Below are 27,032 nucleotides of genomic sequence, written 5' to 3' on the forward strand. Positions count from 1 at the left end.
CTCTAGAAACGCTCAGAACAGAGATGAACAAACTGAGTCATAGATCCCAGCACCGTTTTTAAAGGGAAACATCATTCTAGTGGCAAGGACGAGGCCATTTCATCCGCACGTCCTAAATGCTACGGCATTGAGACTCTCCTTCCCCAGGCCGATTCCACGTCACTTCTCGGTCTCAGAGGGACAAAGGCACAGGTTGCTTAGACAGAGATACTGACCTGCAACCATTGAAATGCATTTAAAACCACATGGGATGAGTGTTTTGTTTTCCACACAGACCCCCGAAGTGTTCCACCTTTGCGTAAACACTCTTTTTCAGATTTATTGGAAAATTATCACATTCAGGAAAACGAGTTAGAGCTTGCAAACAGTATTCAGAGATATGTATATTTTAAAAACATGACTTCCTCCAAGAAAGACATTTATTTCTTTAACATAAATATTTTTCTCATGTGAGCATATTCTGTATTTGTATTAAATAAATAAATTAAATAAATATGAGCATATTCTGATTTGTATTAAAAGATATCAAGGGACGGACGAGGGACGTATGAAGAGAAGATTCACTGAGTAACCCCCGACCTCGACTTCTGGTTCACCTCTCATCACCACCCCAAGCCTGGAAATCAGTCATCCTCGGAGATGGGGAAGGGCTGGAAAGACTTGCCGCAAGCGGTCTGCTCGCTGGAAAGGCAGGTCGCAGGGCAGGGCAGCCCGCACTCAGCTGACCTTGGACTAGGGGAGCGGGAGTGAGGAGAGCGGCAGCTCAGGGCCAGCGCCAAGGTGATTTTACGCTTGTACGTCACCTTCATTTGGACTTCATTTCTTGTCAGTTCACTCCCCAAATACGATTCATTCACCATGTTTTGGCCATGAGGTGACAGCGTCCAGCGGTATTTTTTTATGTGAGGAATCCGTGTTGCCTACCTTGTTCCTGTAGCTCTTACTAAAGTTAAGGAGAAAAAAAAAAAGATGACAAGAAAAACCCAGAAATATATATGTCACTCAAGTATCAAGCCTTAAATAGATTTTCAGAGATATTTACCAGTTTAAGGATAGACCCGGGTAGTAAGTTGTTTATTTATTTATTTTTTTGACCAAAATTTCAGCTAATGAAAAATATCTGTGGGCCCTTTGGATGCGTGGCAGACAGACTTGAAAAAGTGGTTCTGTTACACTTGGATCAATTTAACTTCTGAAGTCCCTTTCCACCCCTTATTTTCTTACTCTTGAAGGGAAACATTGTTTTCGCCTTTACCCTTGATGCCAGCTACTACTCGGAGGTCGAACGCACACTGAACGGAATCACTCCAGGAAGGAAGAAGAGGAGGTAGGAGGCTCGGGGTGTCGCTCTTTCAATGAATTCTCAGAAAATCCCTGAGTTACGTCTTCCAAAAGGGGAATTTGGAATTTCAAGTCTTCCAAAAGCAAAAAAGTCTGAAAATAAGCCTAAACCACCACCGCAGTCTTTGCTGTGGGTGTATCAACTCCACCCAAAGTTTTCTCCCACCTCGTTCCTGTTCGTCCCAGGAAGACTTGACATAAGATCAATCCACTCAGCAAACTTTTTTAAAAAAGATTTTATTTATTTGAGAGACGGAGAGAGTGTATTAGAGACGGTATGAATGGGGGGAGGCGCAGAGGGAGAGGGACAGGCACGCCGCTCCTCAGGAGACTCTGCGCAGAGCAGGTCGTCTTTGCTACGGCCCTTCCAGGAGCCTGGCAGCCTTGGAAGCCAGGGGCCGAGGACTTGCCCGGGCACAGAGCAGGTGCAGGAGCCGCCGCCCTTCCTCCCATGCCCTGACCGCTGCGGCTTCGTGTCAGACGTCCTCACTGCGGAATCGTTCTTGCTGATCATTAGCGGCTAGTACGGCCCGACCGTAAGCTGTTATGGAAATGACAACTCTGAAGGAATTTAGAAGGTTGAAAGGCTCTTTCCACTATGACTCACAGTTGGATCCAAAACAGGGAAAGTAAATAGATGAGAAATTTTGCCAAACAGCAGGAACCGCTCAGGAGAAGGCGAGGCTGACAGGTCCAGAGACACAGGCCCCGGTTTGGGACATTTATGCAAATGACGTGTGTGTCTGCTGCCACGCAGAAGTGCAAGCAGTTGGTGAAAGGCGAGCCCCCTCCTCAGAGCGGTGCCAGGCCCCAGCCCCTGGGATCAAGACGCAGACATTTCAATGATTTTTATGAGCATGATATGTGTGTGTACAATCATACACATGAGTGACCTTGAAAATCTTTAAAGAACCAATCCACGCTGTCCACGGGATCCTACATAGCATGAAAGCAACGTGCTTGATGTGGGCAATTTACCATGAAACAACTCTCTGGACATCGCCCGTATTTACCACTTATCTCTTCCCTTTTACAGTTTCCTTGTGTGAAGAAATACTCCTTTAAATTATCCATTCGGTGAAAGGAGGAAGAAAAAACCCCACTATTTCTGTACTCATCCCTGGATCTTCTTTAAATATTTGAAAAAAAGTAATGAGTGTTTTACAAAGTAAAATAATTTAAGTCAGGGTCAAAATGAGCTTTAGCTAATATTATACATACATCTCTCCCTCCTTCCTCCCGAGATGTGACCTTTGATTCTGAATGAGCTCATCCCTTCTCTTGGCCCGCCCTCCAGCCGCTACTTACTTCAGCCCTGTTGGTGTGGACGCTAGGTGAGAGGGAACCCTGTAGGTCTGGTCATTTGGGCTCTTATCTATAAATATGTGTTCTCCTTTTTTTGAATTGCAATTACATTGAATTGAATTCTCATTTGTAGAACACTTATGGAAAATAGCTTTTAAAGCAACTTTAAATTTTTTAATGAGGAAGAGCTGCTGGTTTGCAGAATAATGTTCATTGACTTAACACAATTATTTGGGAGCACCTGGGTGGCTCAGTGGATTAAGCTTCTGCCTTCAGCTCGGGTCATGATCTCAGGGTCCTGGGATTGAGTCCTGCATCGGGCTCTCTGCTGGGCAGGGAGCCTGCTTCCTCCTCTCTCTCTCTCTGCCTGCCTCTCTGCCTACTTGTGATCTCTCTCTGTCAAATAAATAAAATCTTTAAATAAATAAATAAATAAAACAAACAAAAAAAAAACAATTATTTGTAACATGGTTTTAAGCAAGCTAGGAGTATAATTATTGCATAATCTAAAAATCAATTATAGCATAAATATTTAGATGGTAACAGACTATTTAAGGAGATTGAACTAATGTACTTCAGATATTCTCTTACCATCATGCAATGCTAAAATCAGAATTTCTTACTTAATTACATGGTGTAGTTGTGAATTGCAGACACCATGACTTGGAAAAGCATCTTACAATTCTATTGCAGGTGAGATCTCTTGCGATTTACTCTACCTTTTAGAACCCTTGTGCCCTCATTTGGAAGAAAGGGTGAATAGTTACCTGGAGAAAATATAAGGATTTTGCAAATGGCAGACACTAGCAAAAGTGGTTACAGTATGCTTTCATTTGTGCTTAAACACTGAACGTTGTTTCCTTTTTCCACATGATGTAAACACCTACCAAATTTTCTTTTTGAACGGGCAATGTCATACCACTCTGGTTATAAAATTAATTTTCCTTAATAGTAAAACAAAACAAAACACACATAAATGCTCTTTTCCCCCCTTTCATTCAGATCAAATCTAATTTCATACATATTAATGGAAAAATACCTTTGATGTATATATTACAGATTAGTAATTCAACTGAGACTCTTTTGAGGTCCTAGTTAAGGAAAATATTAAAGCAGTCATTCTCCTCCACTCCATCTGTGGTGAGCCGGGTTCTTCGGCAGCTCTCTGGGAGCACTTGAGAAGCTCCCGGCACAGCAGGAACCCCCCGGCTTCCTCAGCAAAGCAGGTGCAAGGGGCTCCCTGGGACCCTTTCCTGGGTATCGCAACATCCCGGCAACTATGACAAGCATTCACGTTTGTGTATCTCCTTTTTATGCACAACATCCTAGTAAGCCAGGCAGAAGAGTTACCTACTGGCACCCTTGTTAGACGTGCATTGTGATAACTGTATAATTCTATTTTTTTTTTTGGTAGGGTTTTATTTACCAAAAAACTTTTTTTCATCGTATTATATTAGTCACCATACATCATTAGTTTCTGATGTCGTGTTCCATGATTCATTGTTTGCATAGAACACCCAGTGCTCCATGCAATATGTGCCCTCCCTAATTCCCATCACTGGGCTAACCCATCCTCCCACCCCCCACAAACCCTCAGTTTTCCAGAGTCCATAGTCTCTCAGGGTTCATCTCCCCCTCTGATTTCCCCTGTTTCATTTATCCCTTCCTTCTTCTAATGTCTTCCATGCTCTTCCTTATGCTCCACAAGTAAGTGAAACCATATGATAATTGACTCTCTCTGCTTGACTTATTTCACTCGGCATCATCTCCTCCAGTCCCATCCATGTAGATGCAAAAGTTGGGTGTTCATCCTTTCTCATGGCTGAGTAATACTTTACTGTATATATGAACCATATCTTCTTGATCCATTCATCTGTTGAAGGGCATCTTGGCTCTTTCCACAGTTTGGCTATTGGGACATTGCTGCTATGAACATTGGGGAACAAACAATCCTAAAATTTGTATGGAATCAGAAAAGACACTGAATCACCAAGGAAATGTAGAAAGAGAATAACAAAGCTGGGGGCATCACGCTGACTGATTTCAAGCTCTATTACAAAGTTGTGATCACCAAGACGGCATGGTACTGGCACAAAAACAGACACATAGATCAACAGAATAGAGTAGAGAGCCCACATATGGACCCTCAACTCTAGGGTCAAATAATCTTCGACAAAGCAGGAAAAAATATCCCATGGAAAAAAGACAGTCTCTTCAATAAATGGTGCTGGGAAAATTGGACAGCTATACGTAGAAGAATGAAACTCAACCATTCCCTTACACCATACACAAAGATAAACTCAAAATGGATGAAATGTGAGGCAGGAATCCATCATAATCCTAGAGGAGAACATAGGCAGTAACCTCTTCGACATCGGCCACAGCAACTTCTTTCAAGACACGTCTCCAAAGGTGAGGGAAACAAAAGTGAAAATGAACTTTTAGGACTTCATCAAGATAAAAAGCTTCCGCACAGCAAAGAAACAGTCAATGAAACAAAGAGGCAACCCACGGAATGGGAGAAGACCTTCGCAAATGACACTACAGAAAAGGGCTGGTATGCAAGATCTATAAAGAACTTCTTAAACTCAACGCCCAAAAAGCAGATAGTTGTATAATTCTTAAGTAGAAGTGTTACACATTACGTCCAAAACATAGTCCAAGGGTAATAATCCAAACTTAGGTCATTATTTACTATGCATACGTTAGCCTTGCCATGCATCTAATACAATCCTCCTCTTAATAATCTGAAACAAAAAGTTTCACTGTATTTCCTTGATCAGATCAGATCCGTAACTATGCAAGTCTTAGAATAATGATTATCTCCTAGAGTTTCTTTAGTGGAACTGTTTCTATGTTTTATCAGTGGTTTAGAAATAGCAGTTTTCAGGACACCTGAGTGACTCAGTCTGCTAAGCGTCTGTCTTCAGCTCAGGTCATGATCTCAGGGTCCTGGGATCGAGCCCCACATCGGGCTCCCTGCTCAGCCGGGGGCCTGCTTCTCCCTCTGCCTTCCATTCTCCATGCTTGTGCTCTCTCTCTCTGTCACAAATAAATAAATAAAAGTCTTCAGAAAATAGCAGTTCTCTTCAGCAGTGGCAGTGGTCAGATAGCCTATGAACTGAAAAAATGTTGCACTTTGCTAGCTTCTGAGGACAAGCTGAGGAGACATCCTTGGCAGCGACACTGGCTGTCATACGCAGGCATCCTGCCCGCTCTACTTTGGGGGCCCAAACAGGAGCACGTTCCCCCCACCCGCCCCCCGCCCCAGAAGAAACTTCCGTGGAGAGATTCAGGATTGAAGTGAATGAATAAGGTAGAGATTGTCAGGGAGATCATTTACCGCCTGCTTCTGCGGTCTACAGCTGAGCGTCTGAGGGAGTCCCGAGGGCCTATCACAGGGGACCTGGGAGAGGTGACAGGCCACACCCAAGACCTCAGGTCACGGCCCCTCTCCGCGGGTACCCCTGGCTGGGATCCTGGCAAGCATTTTGTCATTAATACTGAGAAAAGCTCTACAGTGGGGGACATAGACTTCCTTTCAGATTGAAGCTTGGGAGACTGAGGATGGAAACCATAGGTTTTCCATAGAAAATCTTCAACCTTCTATTGAAAGTTGAACATTAGAAATAGGCTGAAGGAAACAGCTGTGTATCGGTCTCCACGATTCTGGTGCTGATCACGGCTTCCTGGGGCTCCCCTTCCACGCACTCCCCGGCTGGGGAGGAGACGACGGCCCGAACGACGACTTTGGAAACCGCCCTAGCATTTCTGGGACACGCTTTTCTTCCTACGACGTGGGTTCCTAACCATCCCTGTATTTAGGGCATTCTGTAGTTTTTTCAGAGTTTTGCCTTGGGCTCATCTTAGGTTTGAGGGATTCATCTGAGTCTATAAGGTACAGGATATCATGTCACTAAAAAAATCCGCAGTCAACAGAAACTAGGAAACGAACACAGATTCTCCCTTGAGGAAGGGTCTGGAGCCTTCAGCTCTCTCACAGCCGATCCGTGATCGGGCGTTGATGCTGACCACGTGGAACTTTACAGAGCCCCGAGATCTAGGAAAGCCGCAGGCGTTAAGAAACCCTTGCCCTTTGGTGTTCCGGAATGGGAGAGCAAAGACGCTCCTTCCACCCACGGAGTAGGTAGGACTGCGTCGCGGGTGCTCCCTCGTTTCCCTGTGACAGGCCAGACACAGACCCTCCACGTCCCTAACTGGCTAAACCTCTCCTCCCCACTGATCCGTCAGAAGGAAGCGCGGACTAATGGAACTTGGTGATGTCCTTCTCCTTCCCCAGGCCCCGAACAGCCTCTCCAGAGTGTGCGCCGGCCTCGGTGTCCGATACCTGATGACTATGCCCTTCTCCCCGGCTCCCCACTCCTCTTTCTGGCCTGTTCTCCCCTCCCCATACAAGAAAAATCTTTATTATTGTTATTATTATTATTATTATTATTATTTTTGGTCATACCCTGTACCCCTGGAGGAGATGTTTTCAGATCCTCTTTTTGGATGGTCCCCTCCCATCATTGCAATAGCTTCTTTCCTCTTCATGCGATGATCCTTTTGAATATAAATTCTCTGTATTAACTTCTGATTTTTTTTTTGGTATGATAATAGCAGGGTCAGGTCTACAAAGACAGCTCCTTCATAAAGAAAATAGCCGAAAGCTGATTATTTGCACGAATGGCCCTGATTTTATTTTAAGTATTTGGTTAAGCATGACCCATGAGCACGCTATCTAGAATTTACCATAGCCTTCGGGTCCTGCTTATTTGACAGAGAACCCTGGGAATGTACGGCTGCTTCAAAGACACTTTTGCTTGCACTTCCTCATGTAGAAATCTAATGCTGTGGTGGGTTAACCAATGCATTTCTCATCCCCTGGTCTCTGGGGGCCTCCCAAATTCTCTACTGTTCAGGCTACCGCTTGGCATCTACTCCTTCAAAGTGGGAGTTGTTGTAGCAGAAATGCAAAGAGAAAGGAGAGTAGATGCTCGTGTTTTGAGCTTTAATGACGTTGGGGAAATGCCAGAGGAAGGAGTGTTTCTCATCCCAGAGCACACGAGGAGTCGTGGAATGAGGCGGGGGGAGGAGCGGTGTTGCCGTCAGGATGCTCTCCTGTACATGCAGACGGCGGCCTCACGTGCGAGCGGCCGAGGGTGCCACGGGGACCTTCCCCGCACAGACAAGAAGAAACACTCGTGTACGAGTCACAGCAGAACCTCCCACGGCACTGCACATGGTTCAACAAAAATGTACATAACAGTTACCATCGGGCAGGCGCCTGTCTAGGCTCTGGGCCCAGAGCGATCAATAAAGGCATGAAAAAGAAAATCCTTTTCTCATGAAGCTGTTTTGTGTGGAATCCCACGCAGGTCACCAATAAGTAAAACCACAAATAAGTAAAATCTACCAAAGTATTAGATTTCTACATGAGGAAGTGCAAATTCCTTAAAATATAAGGAAATGTTGCAAAATTGAAAAAGGGGTATAATTTCACACATATACACAAAAAACCCTGGACGAATTTTTAGAATATTATGAGTAAATTTTAGTACTTGCATCCTGTTAACCCAATCAAATGTTGGAATGTTGGAAGTCAGAGGTTTTGAAGCCAAATAAAGGAAGGGTTAGGGAATGTGGAGGGCTGGGCGGCCGTCTGAACCAGGGAGGGGAGTAGGGATTCCTGCGTTGAGACTCTCTAGCGCAGCAGACACAGAACAGGTGAGACACCATGAGGATAATTTGCCCAGTGTAGAAACACAGGCAGAGGGGCTCCTGGGTGGCTCAGTGGGTTAAAGCCTCTGCCTTCGGCTCCGGTCATGATCTTAGCGTCCTGGGATCGAGCCCCACATCGGGCTCTCTGCTCAGCGGGGAGTCTGCTTCCCCCGCCCCTCTCTGCCTGCTTTTCTGCCTACTTGTGGTCTCTCTTTCTGTCAGATAAATAAATAAAAAAAGAAAGAAAGAAAGAAACACAAGCAGAGCCCCGTGCCTCGGAACCCTTGGGCAGAGACTCAGCATCACTGAGATGCTGAGAATATTGTCATAAGATAAAGGCCCTGGAAACGCTCGAGCGGCATTTCCCCCAGCCCCTGTGTGTGCCTTCTCGCCGCATTCCCACTGGCATTTTTCATTTGGAATATGGGAGAGGAACTGGACGCCTTGCATAACTTAGCTGGTAGGTCTGAATCATACAGTAAGATTGTTAATGTCTTTGGGCGTCTTCACCCATCACGTGAGAGTCAGCTCATCCTGCAGATTCAGGTCAGTTCCTTTTCCTGGGACTCAGTTTACTCATCTGTAGGCAAGAGGGTTAGTCGAGGTAGGACACAGGCTCTAGTCCGTGTGCCTGTCCGTTTCAGCGGAAGACAGTCTGATGGGGGCTGAGTTCTCAGTGTCCCAGCTCCAGGCATCGGAGAGCAGACGTCCGTGTTTTTGCCGACCTGTCCTTGTTCATGGCCGGGATGCATCTCCTCAATGCTCTAGATATCGAGACGTAAAATCTGACAGAATAAATCATCCCTGTGTATTTTCTCCTCCATTCCCTCCTGAGTTATATTTCCTTTTCCCATCAGAATCAATTTTCTACATTTCTTAAAGGAGAGTCTTTTGACAAAAATGTGCATTATTTATAGTTGCTGAGAGAAAGAGGATTTTGCCCTCACTTTGCTGGAGATACATTTACAAATCATAAATGACAGACCCTATAGTGGCAACAGTTTTCTTGACATGGTCTTTACTTTTGTTTTTCCTCTTGGGCACATGAGAACCAGCACAGCAGATGTGTCTCTAATTCTTTTTTTTTTTTTAACCTTATATGAAAAATCAAGGTCTGTTTTCTTTTCTGTTAAAACATATTTTCCCCTCTCTCTCGTATTAGGGATGGGTTTTCTGGAAGACTTACTGTGGACTCAAGAAATACCTTTTTAAAATATAAGGAAATGTTGCAAAATTGAGAAAGGGGTGTAATTTCACGCATATCCACAAAAAACCCTGGAGGAATTTTTAGAATGTTATGAGTAAATTTTAGTACTTGCATCCTGTTAACCCAATCAAATCATAAACTTAAATTAGCTTAATTTACTAAACTGTGTATTTTTTGGACCGAACTTTCAAGGGTCGACAAAGGTCAATTAATACTTACGTTCCTTATGGGCTAATAAAACAGGTTCCAGTGAGTCAGAATAAACCAGTTCTGAGGTCGGCTAACTCAGCCGCACCCTAGAAGCTTTTCCCACACCGAAGCCATCGTTGTAATTAATCTCCCCACAGGCTGTCCACGATTTAAACCTCAGTGAACATCGAATACGATCTTTTTCATTGGGCAGGTCCCTTAAAGTTCTTGAGGACCTGTCTTTTGACCAAGAAAGTAATGAAGTGGGAGGGTCATATTAATGATCCAACCCAGCTGGTCCGTATCCTCGCACACCGAGACTCACCTGCTGTGTCTTTAGGGAAATGCAATGTGGTTCTGTCTTTGCTTCACTCTTTCAAGTAGTAGGATAGAAAGCAACGATTTTGATAGAAAGAACAATATCTCATATTCTAGGTCCTAGTCTACTGTTCTGAAAAGGAGTTTGATAGATCGGGTGTCACTCATCCCTGCCCTTCTCTTTACTTGGGGGGAGACTTCTGGGATTCCTTTTTAACTCTGGGAGACACTAAATCTAGTGCAGAAACTGACCCCTGACGACAGGAGACGAATGGTCATGCCATTTTGCCATTTTCCGTCCCTTGCTGCAACCCATGGGTAGAATGACCGAAACGGTCCCTGATAGATGAACTTCAAGGACTAATTTAGTATTCCAGAAAGTCTCTTTATATTTGATTCATGTGAGAGCCGAGACCCTTAGTGAGAATGTAGAGTAATGTGCAAAAAAGACAGGTCCATTGTTAGACATTTCCCACAAAACTTTAAAGCATAAAATGCCTGAAGGTGGAAGGAGCGTCGGTGGGAATTCAAAGGACTTATGGAAAATTTACGGACTCTTCCTGTGAGCGTGGTCAGCGGGACGCCCCAACAAGACGAGTTCGCTCTTCCCGAATTTTAAGTTGCGCTAATTACTTTGATTTTATTATAATATTCATCGACAGTGCGATTCAGAATTACTTCAAAGCTTTCGCGTACTCCTATCTTAACAAAGCAAACGAAAGCAGAGATGGGGGTTGATGTTGTTACTCGTTTCTGTTTGTTCTGTTTTGTCAAGTTGGGAGTGTGCGAAAGTCACAAAGCTGTCAGGTTTGTCTTAGGAACATTTGGCAGCTAAGCCATGAAAGAATCCCCGGGATGTGAAGGAATGAGAGGGATTTGCAGTACAGGGGTTGGCTTGTTTAAGGTCCAGTGTATTGGCTGTCCAGTCTCACAGCAGCTGAATCTCCAGCGTGGGGGACGCCTGTATAAATTGGACATTTACCAGTTGTATTATTCAGGGTTTAGCTGACCTGACCGCGCATATGGAGAATCTGACCAACTCTCAGTCTACTTCCTGGCCTCTGATTCTTTTTTTTTTTAAAGAGTTTATGTATTTATTTATTCATGTATGTCTTTATCAGAGAGGGACCACAAGCAGGGGAGCGGCAGGCAGAAGGAGAAGCAGGCTCCCCGCTGGGCAAGGAGCCGCAGCCAGGATGCGATCCCAGGACCCTGGGGTGATGGCCTGAACCGAAGGCAGACGCTTAACCCACCGAGCCCCCCAGGTGCCCCTTATCCTCTGATTCTGGAGTCTCTCTGTGCTCCTGAGTAATGGGATTGCACCCACACCCCTGCCCCCATGGTGCTGGGTTCACTAACGAGAACACCAAAAAGGCCAAGATACCCTTTCCTCTGTTATGAGATTGCCAGTTTGTCAAGCTTTTCCCAAACCATTACAGGTAACTGCTGGGACAGAAATACCTCAGAAACCCTGTTAGCAGACGTTCAGATGTCCACAGGGGTCCCCCCGAACGGCTCCACTAGGTGGGCAAGATGTGCGGATTCTTGGGTTCTTCAAGGCCTGGCCACTAGTTTAGAAGCTGCCCCAGAATTCCCTCATTTTAATTAAAAAGAGTTCATTCCTGTTGTGTTCCATCATGAGTCTGTGGGCACATCATGTCAGCATGTGTCTTTTATAGTTGTGGTAGACGGTGAGAGAAATTAAACATTTCTGTCTCTGTGACTCTTTGTCCTCCCTCCCTCCCTCCCCCCTCCATCCCCCCTCCCTCCCTCCCTCCCTCCATCCCCCCTCCCTCCTTCCCTCCCTCCCTCCCTCCATCCCCCCTCCGTCCCCCCTCCCTCCCTCCTTCCCTCCCTCCATCCTCCCTCCCTCCCTCCCTCCCTCCCATTCTTCTGTCCCCCCCTCCCTCCTTCCTTCCCTCCCATCCTTCTGTCCCCCCCTCCCTCCTTCCTTCCCTCCCATCCTTCTGTCCCCCTCCCTCCTTCCTTCCCTCCCTCCTTCCCTCCCTCCCTCCCTCCTTCCTTCCCTCCCTCCATCCCCCCCTCCCTCCCCCCTCCCTCCCTCCTTCCCTCCCTCCTTCCCTCCCTCCTTCCTTCTCCTCCTCCTTCTGGGGTTCCCACCGGAAGTACGTTGGTTCTCTTCATACTGTCTCACAGGTCCCGTGGGCTCTACTCCCTTTTCTCTAACCTCCCTTCCTTTCTGTGGCTCAGAGTGGGCAGCGTCCACGGTCCCCTCTGACTTCACTGAGTCTTTCGTCTTCCTGCTCAAACTTGCTCTGGAATCCTCCCCGTAAATTTCTCACTTCAGTACTTTTGAAACTGTACTTTTCAGTCCCAGAGTGTCTTTTTCGCTCCTGGTTAGGGTTAACCTAAAGTCCCTGACTTTACGTCTCTCAGTTCTCTGAGCGCCACTAAGACAGTTACTTCGAGTCTTTGTCTAGTAGGTCCACCGTCGGTCTTTCGCAGGGACCGTTACTGTCACTGTATGTTTTCCCTTTGAATTAGTTATACTTTCCATTTTTTTTGCATGCCTTACGATGTTTCGTTGTTGTTGAAAACTGAACAATTTGAATAAAATAGGGTGATGAATCTAGAAACCAGAGTCTCCGCCTTCCCCACCATTTTCTGGCTTTGCTGGCTCTGTGCTGTGGTCTGTTTTTCGAGCACTGTAGTATGTCGTTGTGCTAAAGACCAGCCTGCGGTGTAAACTTAGGGCCTCCTCAAGTCTTTCCTCAGCTGACACCTTCCCTTGGGCACGTCCAGTGACTTTCTAATTTTCCCTGAATATGCGGTTGTTTTTGGATTTCTTAATCATCCATGTCTGTGTCTTTGAAAGGGGGAAAAAGAGGAGGACAAAGGAGGGGTGGGAAAGGCACCATCCCTTTGAGTCCCGTGGAAGTCAGCCCGGCCAGAGGGGAAGAGCCTGTAGCGGTGCCGGGGCTGCGACAACAGCGGCCGTCTGCCTCCTGGTCTCACCCTGTGATCAGAAGCAGCCGTCGGTGATGAGACCCTGATCCTCCCTGTTTGGAGGACCGGGTCCTTCTTGCCTACGCCGGCCCCGCGGGCTGTGTGCCGACTGCTCTGGGGACACGTGCCCGCTGTCCGCGGTGCTGCAGAGTGGTGGACGGCTGGCAGCGGACGAGCTAGACTTCACATCCTCGTAATTAATGGCACGTTCCCCGGTGCCTTTCCTCACAGACTGTTCCGTCTCAACACACGGCAGCCCAACTTTGAAACAAAACATCGCTGCCAACATGTGGTACAGCAAATCTCAGCTGGGAAGAAATCACTGTCCATTAGGACCCAATAGTTCAAGAATTTGAAGTTGATTTCACACCTCGAAGAGACTAGATGAACAGAAACCAGTAAAAGACACTTCTGCCTTGTACATTTGTGCGGACCTGTGCAGCCTGCTGGCGTCTCTCGTCGTTCTGCGTTTCTGTTCACAAGATGCTGTGTGGACCGTGGCAGGGCAGGGCAGGTGTCTTGTGGTGACAGAGCCTCTTCCCGGAGGCACCTAGACTCAGTACCCTTCGCAAATGTGGCTGGCCTGGGACGGCCTGGAGCAGCCTGTGCGGCTCTCTCAGAGCTGTGCGTGGTGGGGGTCTCCGCCCTGCCAGAGGGTCCCGCTTGTGGACACGTGAGCTAAGGGTCCCACGCCTCCCCGATCACAGCCCCGGGGATTCCTTCTGTCAGGCAACCTTTGATTCAGGGTCGAGAGATACATTCCCAGGGAGAAAAGGCCAAGGTCATTTACACAAAGTTTAGTTCAAACCCAGGACCACCCTCTCTGTCTCTTCCCAGCCTTGACTGGAGAGCAAAAGTTTCCTTCCTGACCACTCATAAATGCTCAGTGTCCACCCCACATTGCATGCAAGTGACATGTACTTTTTTAATCAAAGGAGATTTTGTTAATAACATCATTCTTTTATTTTCGGGAAATGACGCCGCGTGTGATTCTTTTCAGGCGCTGCTCACAATCCGGAAAGAGCGGGTCACTAGCGTGGGCAGGCCTGACAGTTCCTCCTGGAGACCACAGCGGAGCCACGAGCGCCTTCTTGCTCTTTTCAAAATCCACAAGAGTAACATTTCGTTTCCTCCCTTCAGATGATCTCAATACGTTGTTTATTCTCCAGCCCCACTTAGTTCCCCTTTGGCTTGGACCTTAAATATTTATTGAAATAACTATGAAATCTTTCTTTTTTTCTTTTTTTAAAGATTTTACTTATGTATTTGATAGAGAGAGGAGGGGGCACAAGCGGGGTTGGGGGAAGCAGAGGAAGAGGGACGGCAGGTCCCCGGATGAGCCCCGAGGCTGGGCTTGATCTCAGGACCCTGGGATCATGACCTGAGCGGAAGGCAGACCCTTAACTGACTGAGCCACCCAGGCGCCCCTTATGAATTATTTCAGTTGGTCTCACAGATTTAATAATCATCCAAGTGGTCAATCCTTATAGGTGAAGATAATCACCATGAAATAGCTTCCATGACCCTGTCCTGACTCAGAAGCTCTATTGCCTTGGGGTGTCTTTTGGGTCAAGTGCAGATCTCTCTGCCTGAGTTCCAGGACCTCCCATGGTCAGCCCAGAGACACGCTGGGACTGTCTGAGGTCCTGAGACAGAAACCCAGTTAAGAGCGACAAAAAGAAGTTGTAAAATCAGAAATAAGCTGGCAACAGAATTAAAGTTGTAGGATCAGGAAAGAAGAGAGGAAAACCAAGAGAATAAAAATGCAGCTAAGTACAGTATAAATAACCACCTTGTCTTGGGTTTTCTGAGCTGTGTTTGACAACTGAAGCCAGAAATTGCTGCCTTGTGTAATATGGTTTTCAGTGCATGTAGGTAAAATATTTAAGACCAATTATAAAGTGGAAAGTATAATTTTCCTCCACTTCTCACGGCAAAATGCGGACACCAATGTAATAAGGTATATATGTAAAAGGTAATACCTGAAGTAACGACGAAAAGATCTACACAAGATGATACATTCAAAAACAGGATAGATAAGCCAAAATAGGCTTTTGGGAAAACGTTACCTTCTCTTACCTACAGTGGAGCCTGTGTTCTTGAAGACAGAATCAGCCAGACCAAAGACCATGGCACTTACTGGCTCAGGAGCCCGTGCCCCGAGTTCCCCGGTGACCGTGTGCGCCCAGACCAAAGACCATGGCACTTACTGGCTCAGGAGCCGGTGCCCCGAGTTCCCCGGTGACCGCGTGCGCCCACACAAGCTTGAGCCTGTTGGGCTCCACATCCTATTCGAGTGGCTGAGGAACAACTTCTAGAACACAAGTTCCAATCCTCATGAATATTTTGCCAGTAGAAGTTCTGAATCGGTGACAGCCTCTTTAAATTAATGCCCAGGTGAATCGCCTTCAGTTTATAATGGAAGATCTGTTTTTGTTTTCACACGTATATTTGCCCCTCATGGATCTGACATTCATACTTTTCACTATGACCCTTTGAATAAATGCTTTCCTGTGCAGTAGCTTGAGAGCTCTCAACCTGCTGCAAATTAGAATCACCCAACTCTGTGAAATGTAACTATTAGGGCAAAGTGGGTCAAGGATACACGAGGCTTCTCTGTACCGTCTTTGTAACTTTCTACGCAGCTACATTTTTTTAAAAGATGGCTAAAACAAGGAACTAAGAAATGTTGATGTAAGATGTTTCCACCGGGGGCACCTGGGTAGATACACAGAGGAGAACTCTGTAGTTTTCCCAAGCAGCGTATGAATCGATAATTATTTCCAAAGAAAATGATTAAATACAAAATTAGAATGACCTAGAAAGAGTTTCAAAATGCTGGTGCCCTGACCCCGGCCCGTAGATTCTGTCTTACCGGACTCGCGTGCCAGCCAGAGCTGAGAGCGGGAGCAGAACTAATGGTATCAATATGTCAGCACACGGACAGCGGCAGATTTCAGGTAGTCTGTGTTCCCTACACATGATCATGATAAATGTCCCTTCAACATCTTGGCAATAAGTATTGATAATGTTCATGTCACATAATTGTATTTTAAAACTCTGTCATAAAAGTTTTTTAAATAAATTTATTAAAATGTGTACATTTTATTTGCATATTAATAGCATTTAACTACTCTATGATGGTGCCAAATAATGCTTTTAAAATAATTTAAGCCTGCCTTCTTATTAACTTGAAATGTGTGCACAGTCTGAGAGATAAGTGTAGGTCGCATTGCGTTCCGAAGATACGAGTGGAATTCTCATCACAATGTCCTTTCATCACCTTCAGTTTACGATATAAGCAATTAAAGTCGTTTTGCTTTTTCTTGCACACGCATTTGGATCCGCACAGACTTGACATTCATCTTTTCTCTTACTTTTAATATAATCCCTTGAACAGAAGGATCCTCTTAGGGAAATCACATGTAACTGCTGTAATTTAAGACTAGAGGAACCCAGAAGTGAACTGTTTTCATAACACCACGTACCTTCAGAATTCCTGACATTTTGTTGTTTCTTTTTTTTTTTAATTAAATTTTTTATTTATTTTCAGCGTAACAGTATTCATTGTTTTTTCACCACACCCAGTGCTCCATGCAATCCGTGCCCTCCCTAATACCCACCACCTGGTTCCCCCACCCTCCCACCCCGCCCCTTCAAAACCCTCAGGTTGTTTTTCAGAGTCCACAGTCTCTCATGGTTCACCTCCCCTTCCAATTTCCCTCAACTCCCTTCTCCTCTCCATCTACCCTTGTCCTCTATATTATTCGTTATGCTCCACAAATAAGTGAAACCATATGATACTTGACTCTCTCTGTTTGACTTATGATACGGTAGATGCTTGGTTTATAGAGAAAAGAATTTTTACTTGACTTTTTAGGCAATGATGTCTCTACAGTTTCTATTTGGGTCAAAATTTATAATTTGCATTCTCTGTGTTTTTCCTTTCTCTTTCTTTACTAACGTGATAGCAGTTATAATATTTATCGTATCCTATATCACTGTCATCGGTATCAGGACTTATCAATACACCCGTTTGTACAGAAATTGTCAAACAGGTGAAGAGAGTACCAAGACCGGTATGAAACGTAAGTTCGATCTGCAACAGGACGAGTGTCTTCTGATCGTCAGCTCTGCTTTGCTTATTGCTGTGACGATGTGAATTTCTCGCTAAGCCAGGGCTCTAGCAGATGAAACCCTGCTCTGGGCTTCTCGAGAAGACCGTGGGCTGTGCAGGGCCTGGGCTCGCTGCGGGAGGCTCTGCTCAGCCTCCTCCATCCTGCGTCGGTTTGATCCCTGAGGGGTGTTCATTAATCACTGCTAGTCCGTTACTGTTCCAACCTGATCTCCTAACACCAAAATACAATTTTCCTAATTATTGTAGGATTTAAATAAGACCAAGGCTTTGAGCTATGACCCTCATTTCTTAAAAATGAGATGCAAGTTCTGTTTTAGAAGAGGGCTTTGCTTGGGACGCCTGGGTGGCTCAGGTGGTTAAGCGACTGCCTTTGGCTCAGGTCATGATCCTGGAGTCCTGGGATCGAGTTCCATATCAGGCTCCCAGCTCCATGGGGAGTCTGCTTCTCCCTCTGACCTCCCCTCTCATGCTCTCTCAGTCTCTCTCTCAAATAAATAAATAAAATTAAAAAAAAAAAAAAAGAAGAGGGCTTTGCTTTCTGTGGAAACCTACGCCGTGGCCTCCCGTTCTGGGTTGGCATTTGCAAAACAAGACCAGGACGAGTCTTTCAAAGAGACAGCTGTGAAGAAAGGAGATGCGGGGGAAGGGAAAGGCACTACAGGCGGCAACTTCAAGGAGGGAAATAAAGCGAAATTGCTGTTGAAAGATGTTTATTTTCCTTAAAAGCCAGAAACCACTTAAGCTTGCTCTTGACCTAGCTGTGGCTCTGTCTTGCATTGAGAAGAAAGCGTGTGGTGTCCACATTCTTTGAGGACAATGGCATGAACTTGAAATGTAACCCGCCTCCCCCATCAAGAGCAGAAGTCAGAAACCAGACATCTCAGTGAATTTATACAGTCTGCCTGGATTTGGCCTTCGTTTGTGATTTGAGCAGGTTCTCTGCACCTGTGCGTGAAAGATGTTTGTGGGACTGGATCCGCGTGTTTTCACTCGTCAGCCACATTCTCTCCCCGTGTTTCCAGTTAGGCTTCCCTCGAGGTGGAATCGGAAATCATAGAACAGTGAGCATCCCCTTCAAATTTAGACAAAATTCATCTGACATTTGTGCGTGTGCTTTTATTTACTGTCAGAGAAACACTCAGTCCAAGTGGAAGGTGTTGTCCGGTGGAATACGCGTCGGGTTCCTCTGATTTCCAGCAAACTTGTCACAGGAAATAATAATATCAACCCAAAAAATTTTCTCAGCACAAAATTATGCTACAGTAGACTCTAATTTTACTTTAAGCAAAGGTTAAAGTCCCAGTTCCAAAGTATATTTCCAATTCTCAATATGTTGAATTGAATTGATATTGCTTCTCATTTTTCCCCAAGTAGATTATCCACAGACAATCTACACTATGATCTCTAAGTGGCGGATGTTATTAAGTTTCAGAATTGAAGGGAGATAAAATATGAATACACATGCATAGAGTTTAAAATACACTTACAAAGATGTGCATGATACTTTTTATGAAAAAGAAAGGGTTGATTTTTGACAGAGGTACCAAAGGAATTCAGTGGAAAAGGGACAGATTTTTCAATAAATCGTGCTGGCAAAAATTAGATATCATCATGCAAAAAAAAGAAGAAGAAGGTTGACCTTTACTATGTAATACACTTAAAAATAACCCCAAATGGATGCTAGACTCATACACAAGAACTAGAAGTGTCCAGTGTCTTCAAGGAAGCCTGGGAGGGCATCGTCTTGAGCTTGGGTCGGGCAAAGAGCAAATGGACACGTAAGCGAAAGTGCAACCATAAAAGAAAAAACTGACAAATAGGAATTCATCAAATTTAAAATGTTTGTGCATCCAACATAAAGGAAATTATTTATGTGTACAGACTTGCTTGCAAATGTTCGTAGCAGCTTTACTGGAAAGAGCCAAATACTGGAAACAACCCAACGTCCACCAGCAGATGAGCAGATCAACAAAACATGGTATCGATAAGACAGGGACTAGTGGGAGGAGTCAAGATGGCGGAGAAGTAGCAGGCTGAGACGACATCGGGTAGCAGGAGATCAGCTAGATAGCTTATCTAACCATTGTGAACACCTATAAATCCAACGGGAAATCGAAGAGAAGAAGAGCAACAATCCCAGAAACAGAAAATCGATCACTTTCTGAAAGGTAGGACCTGCGGAGAAGTGAATCCAAAGCGACGGGAAGATAGACCCCGGGGGGAGGGGCCGGCACCCGGCAAGCGGCGGAGCGACGGAGCACAAAACCGGGACTTTTAAAAGTCGGCTCCACTGGGAGACATCGCTCCAGAGGCTAAACTGGGGGGAAACCCAGGCGGGGTCACCATAACCCCAGGACCCGCGGGGTCACAGAAGGACTGGGGGTGTCTGAGTGCCGCAGAGCTCGCAGGTGTTGGAGCGGGGAAGCCGGCTATAGCGACAAAGCCGAGGAGTGAGCTCTAAGCCCGGGGTTACCTTGTGCCGGTCGCAGGCTGGGTGGGCTCGGAGCGCGGCCGGAGGCCACAGAGACAAAAGCGACCCGGTGCTTTTCTCCAGCTCCAACAATTGACTGCTTTCCTCGAGGCGCGACCGCAAGCCAGGGAGGCGGGACTGTTGGGCGCTTTGCTCTGAGAGCGCACTGAGGAGCGGAACCCCAAGCTCTCTGCTCCTCTGGGCCGAGAGATTGGGAGGCCGCCATCTTCATTCCCGTCCTCCGGAACTCTACGGAAAGCGCTCAGGGAACAAAAGCTCCCGAAAGCGAACCCGAGCGGATTACTTAGCCCGGCCCCTGGCAAGGGCGGTGCAATTCCGCCTGCGGCAAAGACACTTGAGAATCACTACAACAGGCCCCTCCCCCAGAAGATCAACAAGAAACCATCCAAAACCAACTTCAGTCACCAAGAACAGCGGAATTCCACAGCAGGAGAAAGCAAATCCTACCTGGACAAAATGACAAGGCGGAAAAACTCACCTCAAAAAAAAGAACAAGAGGCCGTACCGAAGGCTGGAGACCTAATCAATACAGACATAGGTAGCATGACAGATCTAGAGTTCAGAATGACAATTCTCAAGGTTCTAGCCGGGCTCGAAAAAGGCATAGAAGATATTAGAGAAACCCTCTCCGGAGAGATAAAAGCCCTTTCTGGAGAAATAAAAGAACTAAAATCTAACCAAGTTGAAATCAAAAAAGCTATTCATGAGGTGCAATCAAAAATGGAAGCTCTCACTGCCAGGATAAATGAGGCAGAAGAAAGAATTAGTGACATAGAAGACCAAATGACAGAGAATAAAGAAGCTGAGCAAAAGAGAGACAAACAACTACTGGAACACGAGGAGAGGATTCGAGAGATAAGTGACACCATAAGACGACACAACATTAGAATAATTGGGATTCCAGAAGAAGAAGAAAGAGAGAGGGGAGCAGAAGGTATATTGGAGACAATTATTGGAGAGAATTTCCCTAATATGGCAAAGGGAACAAACATCAAAATCCAGGAGATGCTAAGAACGCCCCTCAAAATCAATAAAAATAGGTCCACACCTCGTCACCTGATAGTAAAATTTACAAGTCTTAGCGACAAAGAGAAAATCCTGAAAGCAGCCCGGGAAAAGAAGTCTGTAACATACAAGGGTAAAAACATTAGATTGGCAGCGGACCTATCCACAGAGACCTGGCAGGCCAGAAAGAACTGGCATGATATATTCAGAGCACTAAACGAGAAAAACATGCAGCCAAGAATACTATATCCGGCTAGGCTATCACTGAAAATAGAAGGAGAGATAAAGAGCTTCCAGGACAAACAAAAGCTGAAAGAATTTGCAAACACCAAACCAGCTCTACAGGAAATATTGAAAGGGGTCCTCTAAGCAAAGAGAGACCCTAAAAGTAGTAGATCAGAAAGAAACAGAAACAATATACAGTAACAATCATCTTACAGGCAATACAATGGCACTAAATTCATATCTCTCAATAGTTACCCTGAATGTTAATGGGCTCAATGCCCCAATCAAAAGACACAGGGTATCAGAATGGATAAAAAAACAAAACCCATCCATATGCTGCCTACAAGAAACTCATTTTAGACCCGAAGACACCTCCAGATTTAAAGTGAGGGGGTGGAAAACAATGTACCATGCTAATGGACATCAGAAGAAAGCTGGGGTGGCAATCCTTATATCAGATCAATTAGATTTTAAGCCAAAGACTATAATAAGAGATGAGGAAGGACACTATATCATACTCAAAGGGTCTGTCCAACAAGAAGATCTAACAATCTTAAATATCTATGCCCCTAACATGGGAGCAGCCAACTATATAAACCAATTAATAACAAAATCAAAGAAATACATCGACAGTAATACAATAATAGCAGGGGACTTTAACACTCCCCTCACTGAAATGGACAGATCATCTAAGCAAAAGATCAACAAGGAAATAAAGGCCTTAAATGACACACTGGACCAGATGGACATCACAGATATATTCAGAACATTCCATCCCAAAGCAACAGAATATACATTCTTCTCTAGTGCACATGGAACATTCTCCAGAATAGACCACATCCTGGGTCATAAATCAGGTCTCAATCGATACCAAAAGATTGAGATCATTCCCTGCATATTTTCAGACCACAATGCTCTGAAGCTCGAACTCAATCACAAGAGGAAATTTGGAAAGAACGCAAATACATGGAGACTAAACAGCATCCTTCTAAAAAATGAATGGGTCAACCAGGAAATTAAAGAAGAATTGAAAAAATTCATGGAAACAAATGATAATGAAAACACAACAGTTCAAAATCTGTGGGACACAACAAAGGCAGTCCTGAGAGGAAAATATATAGCAGTGCAAGCCTTTCTCAAGAAACAAGAAAGGTCTCAAATACACAACCTAAGCCTACACCTAAAGGAGCTGGAGAGAGAACAACAAAGAAAGCCTAAACCCAGCAGGAGAAGAGAAATCATAAAGATCAGAGCAGAAATCAATGAAATAGAAACTAAAAAAACAATAGAACAAATCAACAAAACTAGGAGCTGGTTCTTTGAAAGAATTAATAAGATTGATAAGCCCCTGGCCAGACTTATCAAAAAGAAAAGAGAAAGGACGCAAATAAATAAAATCATGAATGAAAGAGGAGAGATCACAACCAACACCAAAGAAATACAAACAATTATAAGAACATACTACGAGCAACTCTATGGCAACAAATTTGACAACCTGGAAGAAATGGATACATTTCTAGAGATGTATAAACTACCACAACTGAACCAGGAAGAAATAGATAACCTGAACAGACCCATAACCAGTAAGGAGATTGAAACAGTCATCAAAAATCTCCAAACAAACAAAAGTCCAGGACCAGACGGCTTCCCAGGGGAATTCTACCAAACATTTAAAGAAGAATTAATTCCTATTCTCCTGAAACTGTTCCAAAAAATAGAAATGGAAGGAAAACTTCCAAACTCATTCTATGAGGCCAGCATCACCTTGATCCCAAAACCAGACAAGGATCCCACCAAAAAAGAGAATTACAGACCAATATCCTTGATGAACACAGATGCGAAAATTCTCACCAAAATACTGGCCAATAGGATCCAACAGTACATTAAAAGGATTATTCACCACGACCAAGTGGGATTTATTCCAGGGCTGCAAGGTTGGTTCAACATCCGCAAATCCATCAATGTGATACAATACATTAATAAAAGAAAGAGTAAGAACCATATGATACTCTCAATAGATGCTGAAAAAGCGTTTGACAAAGTGCAGCATCCCTTCCTGATTAAAACTCTTCAAAGTGTAGGGATAGAAGGCACATACCTCAACATTATCAAAGCCATCTATGAAAAACCCACCGCAAATATCATTCTCAATGGAGAAAAACTGAAAGCTTTTCCGCTAAGGTCAGGAACACGGCAGGGATGTCCGTTATCACCACAGCTGTTCAATATAGTACTAGAAGTCCTAGCCTCAGCAATCAGACAACAAAAAGAAATTAAAGGCATCCAAATCGGCAAAGAAGAAGTCAAACTATCACTCTTTGCAGATGATATGATACTATATGTGGAAAACCCAAAAGGCTCCACTCCAAAACTGCTAGAACTTATACAGGAATTCAGTAAAGTGTCAGGATATAAAGTCAATGCACAGAAATCAGTCGCATTTCTTTACACTAACAACAAGACAGAAGAAAGAGAAATTGAGGAGTCAGTCCCATTTACAATCGTACCCAAAACCATAAGATACCTAGGAATAAATCTAACCAAAGAGGTAAAGAATCTATACTCAGAAAACTATAAAGTACTCATGAAAGAAATTGAGGAAGACACAAAGAAATGGAAAAATATTCCATGCTCATGGATTGGAAGAACAAATATTGTGAAAATGTCTATTTTACCTAAAGCAATCTACACATTTAATGCAATCCCTATCAAAATCCCATCCATTTTTTTTAAAGAAATAGAACAAATAATCCTAAAATTTATATGGAACCAGAAAAGACCTCGAATAGCCAAAGGAATATTGAAAAAGAAAGCCAAAGTCGGTGGTATCACAATTCCAGACTTCAAGCTCTATTACAAAGCTGTCATCATCAAGACAGTATGGTACTGGCACAAAAACAGACATATAGACCAATGGAACAGAATAGAGAGCCCAGAAATAGACCCTCAACTCTATGGTCAACTAATCTTCGACAAAGCAGGAAAGAATATCCAATGGAAAAAAGACAGCCTCTTCAACAAATGGTGCTGGGAAAATTGGACAGCCACATGCAGAAAAATGAAATTGGACTATTTCCTTACACCACACACGAAAATAGACTCAAAGTGGATGAAGGACCTCAATGTGCGAAAGGAATCTATCAAAATCCTTGAGGACAATGCAGGCAGCAACCTCTTTGACCTCCACCGCAGCAACTTCTTCCTAGGAACATCGCCAAAGGCAACAGAAGCAAGGGCAAAAATGAACTATTGGGATTTCATCAAGATCAAAAGCTTTTGCACAGCAAAGGAAACAGTTAACAAAACCAAAAGACAACTGACAGAATGGGAGAAGATATTTGCAAACGACATATCAGATAAAGGGCTCGTATCCAAAATCTATAAAGAGCTTATCAAACTCAATACCCAAAGAACAAATAATCCAGTCAAGAAATGGGCAGAGGACATGAACAGACATTTCTGCAAGGAAGACATCCAGATGGCCAACAGACACATGAAAAAATGCTCCACATCACTCGGCATCAGGGAAATACAAATCAAAACCACAATGAGATACCACCTCACACCAGTCAGAATGGCTAAAATTAACAAGTCAAGAAATGACAGATGCTGGCGAGGATGCGGAGAGAGGGGAACCCTCCTACACTGTTGGTGGGAATGCAAGCTGGTGCAACCACTCTGGAAAACAGTGTGGAGGTTCCTCAAAAAACTGAAAATAGAGCTACCCTACGACCCAGCAATTGCACTCCTGGGTATATATCCTAAAGATACAAACGTGGTGCTCCGAAGGGGCACGTGCACCCGAATGTTTATAGCAGCAATGTCCACAATAGCCAAACTGTGGAAAGCGCCTAGATGTCCATCAACAGATGAATGGATAAAGAAGATGTGGTATATATACACAATGGAATACTATGCAGCCATCAAAAGACATGAAATCTTGCCATTTGCGACGACGTGGATGGAACTAGAGGGTATCATGCTTAGCGAAATAAGTCAATCGGAGAAATATAACTATCATATGATCTCTTTGATATGAGGAAGTGGAGATGCAAGGTGGGGGGGTTTGGGGGGAGGTAGGAAAAGAAAAAATGAAAAGATGGGATTGGGAGGGAGACAAACCATAAAAGACTCAATCTCAAGAAACAGACTGAGGGTTGCGGGGGGGAAGGGGGATGGGAGAGGGTGGTGGGGAAATGGACATTGGGGAGGGTATGTGCTATGATGAGTGCTGTGAAATGTGTAAACCAGACGATTCACAGACCTGTACCCCTGGGGATAAAAATACATTATATGTTTATTAAAATAAAAAAAATTAAAAAAAAAAAAAAAAAAAGACAGGGACTAGTACTCAGCCGTACCGAGGCGCAAAACACTGCCATCAGCGGTTCTCGACCTCGACACCCTTGGCAAACCGAGCTAACCAGTGCTTTCATTGTGGGGGCTGTCCTGTGAACTGTGGGCTGTTTACTAACAACCCTGGTCTCTGGCCACCAGATTCCAGTACCCACTTTCTGTTCCTGACCCACAACTGTGGCAACAAAAACATTTCTCTAGACATTGCCAAGTGTCCCCTGTAGGACAAGATAGTCCCTCTTTGATAATCACACATATCAGCGTTGTTCCAGTAAACTTGCTTGAGTATATGATTTGTCCCTAATTCAGGTATCCTTTAGACCATGCAGACAATGCTCAGAAAATAAATGAATAAATAAACAAATAAGTGAGTAAGTAAAAAATAAAAAAAAAGAATAAATGCAAGATTTTATGATCAAGTGGAATGAAAACACAAGTCTGCATGCTCAGAATTGAGGAACGAAACTTGTAATTTAATTTTTTAACAGATTTTCTTAAAAAGATGCCTTCTTTAATTAAGTTTTGGAATGTCCTTGATAGGCCCCCCCAAAGATTCCATTTTATCACTTTTGCTTAAGGGAAGGCATTTTCAGAACCAATATGCTTATTTGCAGTAGGTCTGTGAGTATTTGCTGTATGGCTTAAGCAATTTAGTCATTTCAGGTTTTGGCATCCCTCTAAACATGTCCGTACAGTGTTTCATTTCTGTGCATTCATTAGTTATACGATGTTGCTTAGGCTTGCGATTCCTCGTGATGTTATGTACCTGAAGTTATTACAAGGTGCCCGTAGAAATCGATATCCTTGTTTCCTATGAATGTGATTAAGTTAGAACAAGACCTGGGGGCAGAATGTGATGTAGGATTTTTCGACACACTTGATTTCAAACTCCACGGAGGAGACGCTGCTTTTCTAATCGATCCTCTTGCCCTCTGGGAAGGACACTGCGCACGCGGTTTCCAGAGGGCACTCGGACAGGACTCGCAGCCTGAGAAGGCCAGTGTGAGGGTCTCCTGGGCATTGTGGTCCCTAAATAGAAAGAACAATATCTTTTAAAATAAGGAAAAGGTAATGAAACATGACAAGAGATGAGTAATTTCTCCAGAATTAGCCACTGTCCCTTATAAAGGATAAAACAGATTTGTTATCGAAAAATTATTAGGTGGGCTTTTAATTTCTCATCTGAAGATTTTTTGATTTAAATATACACACATGTATTTTTATCTATATCTTAGATGGCTTAAATTGTGCCTTCTGTTATAATACTAAAACAAAAAAGGAAAGAAAAAACATCCAACAGCAGTATAATGTTTGCAGAAAGCCTTTTGGGAGCCAGGCCGGAAGATGTGTTGACCACGGGCCCGGCGCGGAGAGAGAAAACTGCCATGGATGGGAAAGGTCGCTCTTCTCTCTGGCATGTCAGTGGGGAACCCTTCAGGGTGAAGCCAAGAGTGTGGCTGATCTCCTCTTGGCAAACTGAAAAATATTACCAGAGGACAACAGAATCACAGCTAATACTTGAATGATGAGTTTAAAATTTATTTTTTAAAGGTTTTATTACTTTCATTTTATAGAGAGCGTGTGCGCACTAGGAGAGGCAGGGAGAGAAGGAGAAAATCTTAAGCAGGCTCCACGCTGAGTGTGGGGCCCGACACGGGACTCGATCTCACGACCCTGAGATCATGACCCTGAGCTGAAACCACGAGTTGGTCGCTTCACAGAAGATTGAGATTAAGAGTTCCAGGAACCAATTTCTACCTCCACCATAA

The sequence above is a fragment of the Martes martes genome, assembly GCF_963455335.1.
Source record: "Martes martes genome assembly, chromosome: 12".
In the NCBI taxonomy this organism is placed as follows: Eukaryota; Metazoa; Chordata; class Mammalia; order Carnivora; family Mustelidae; genus Martes; species Martes martes.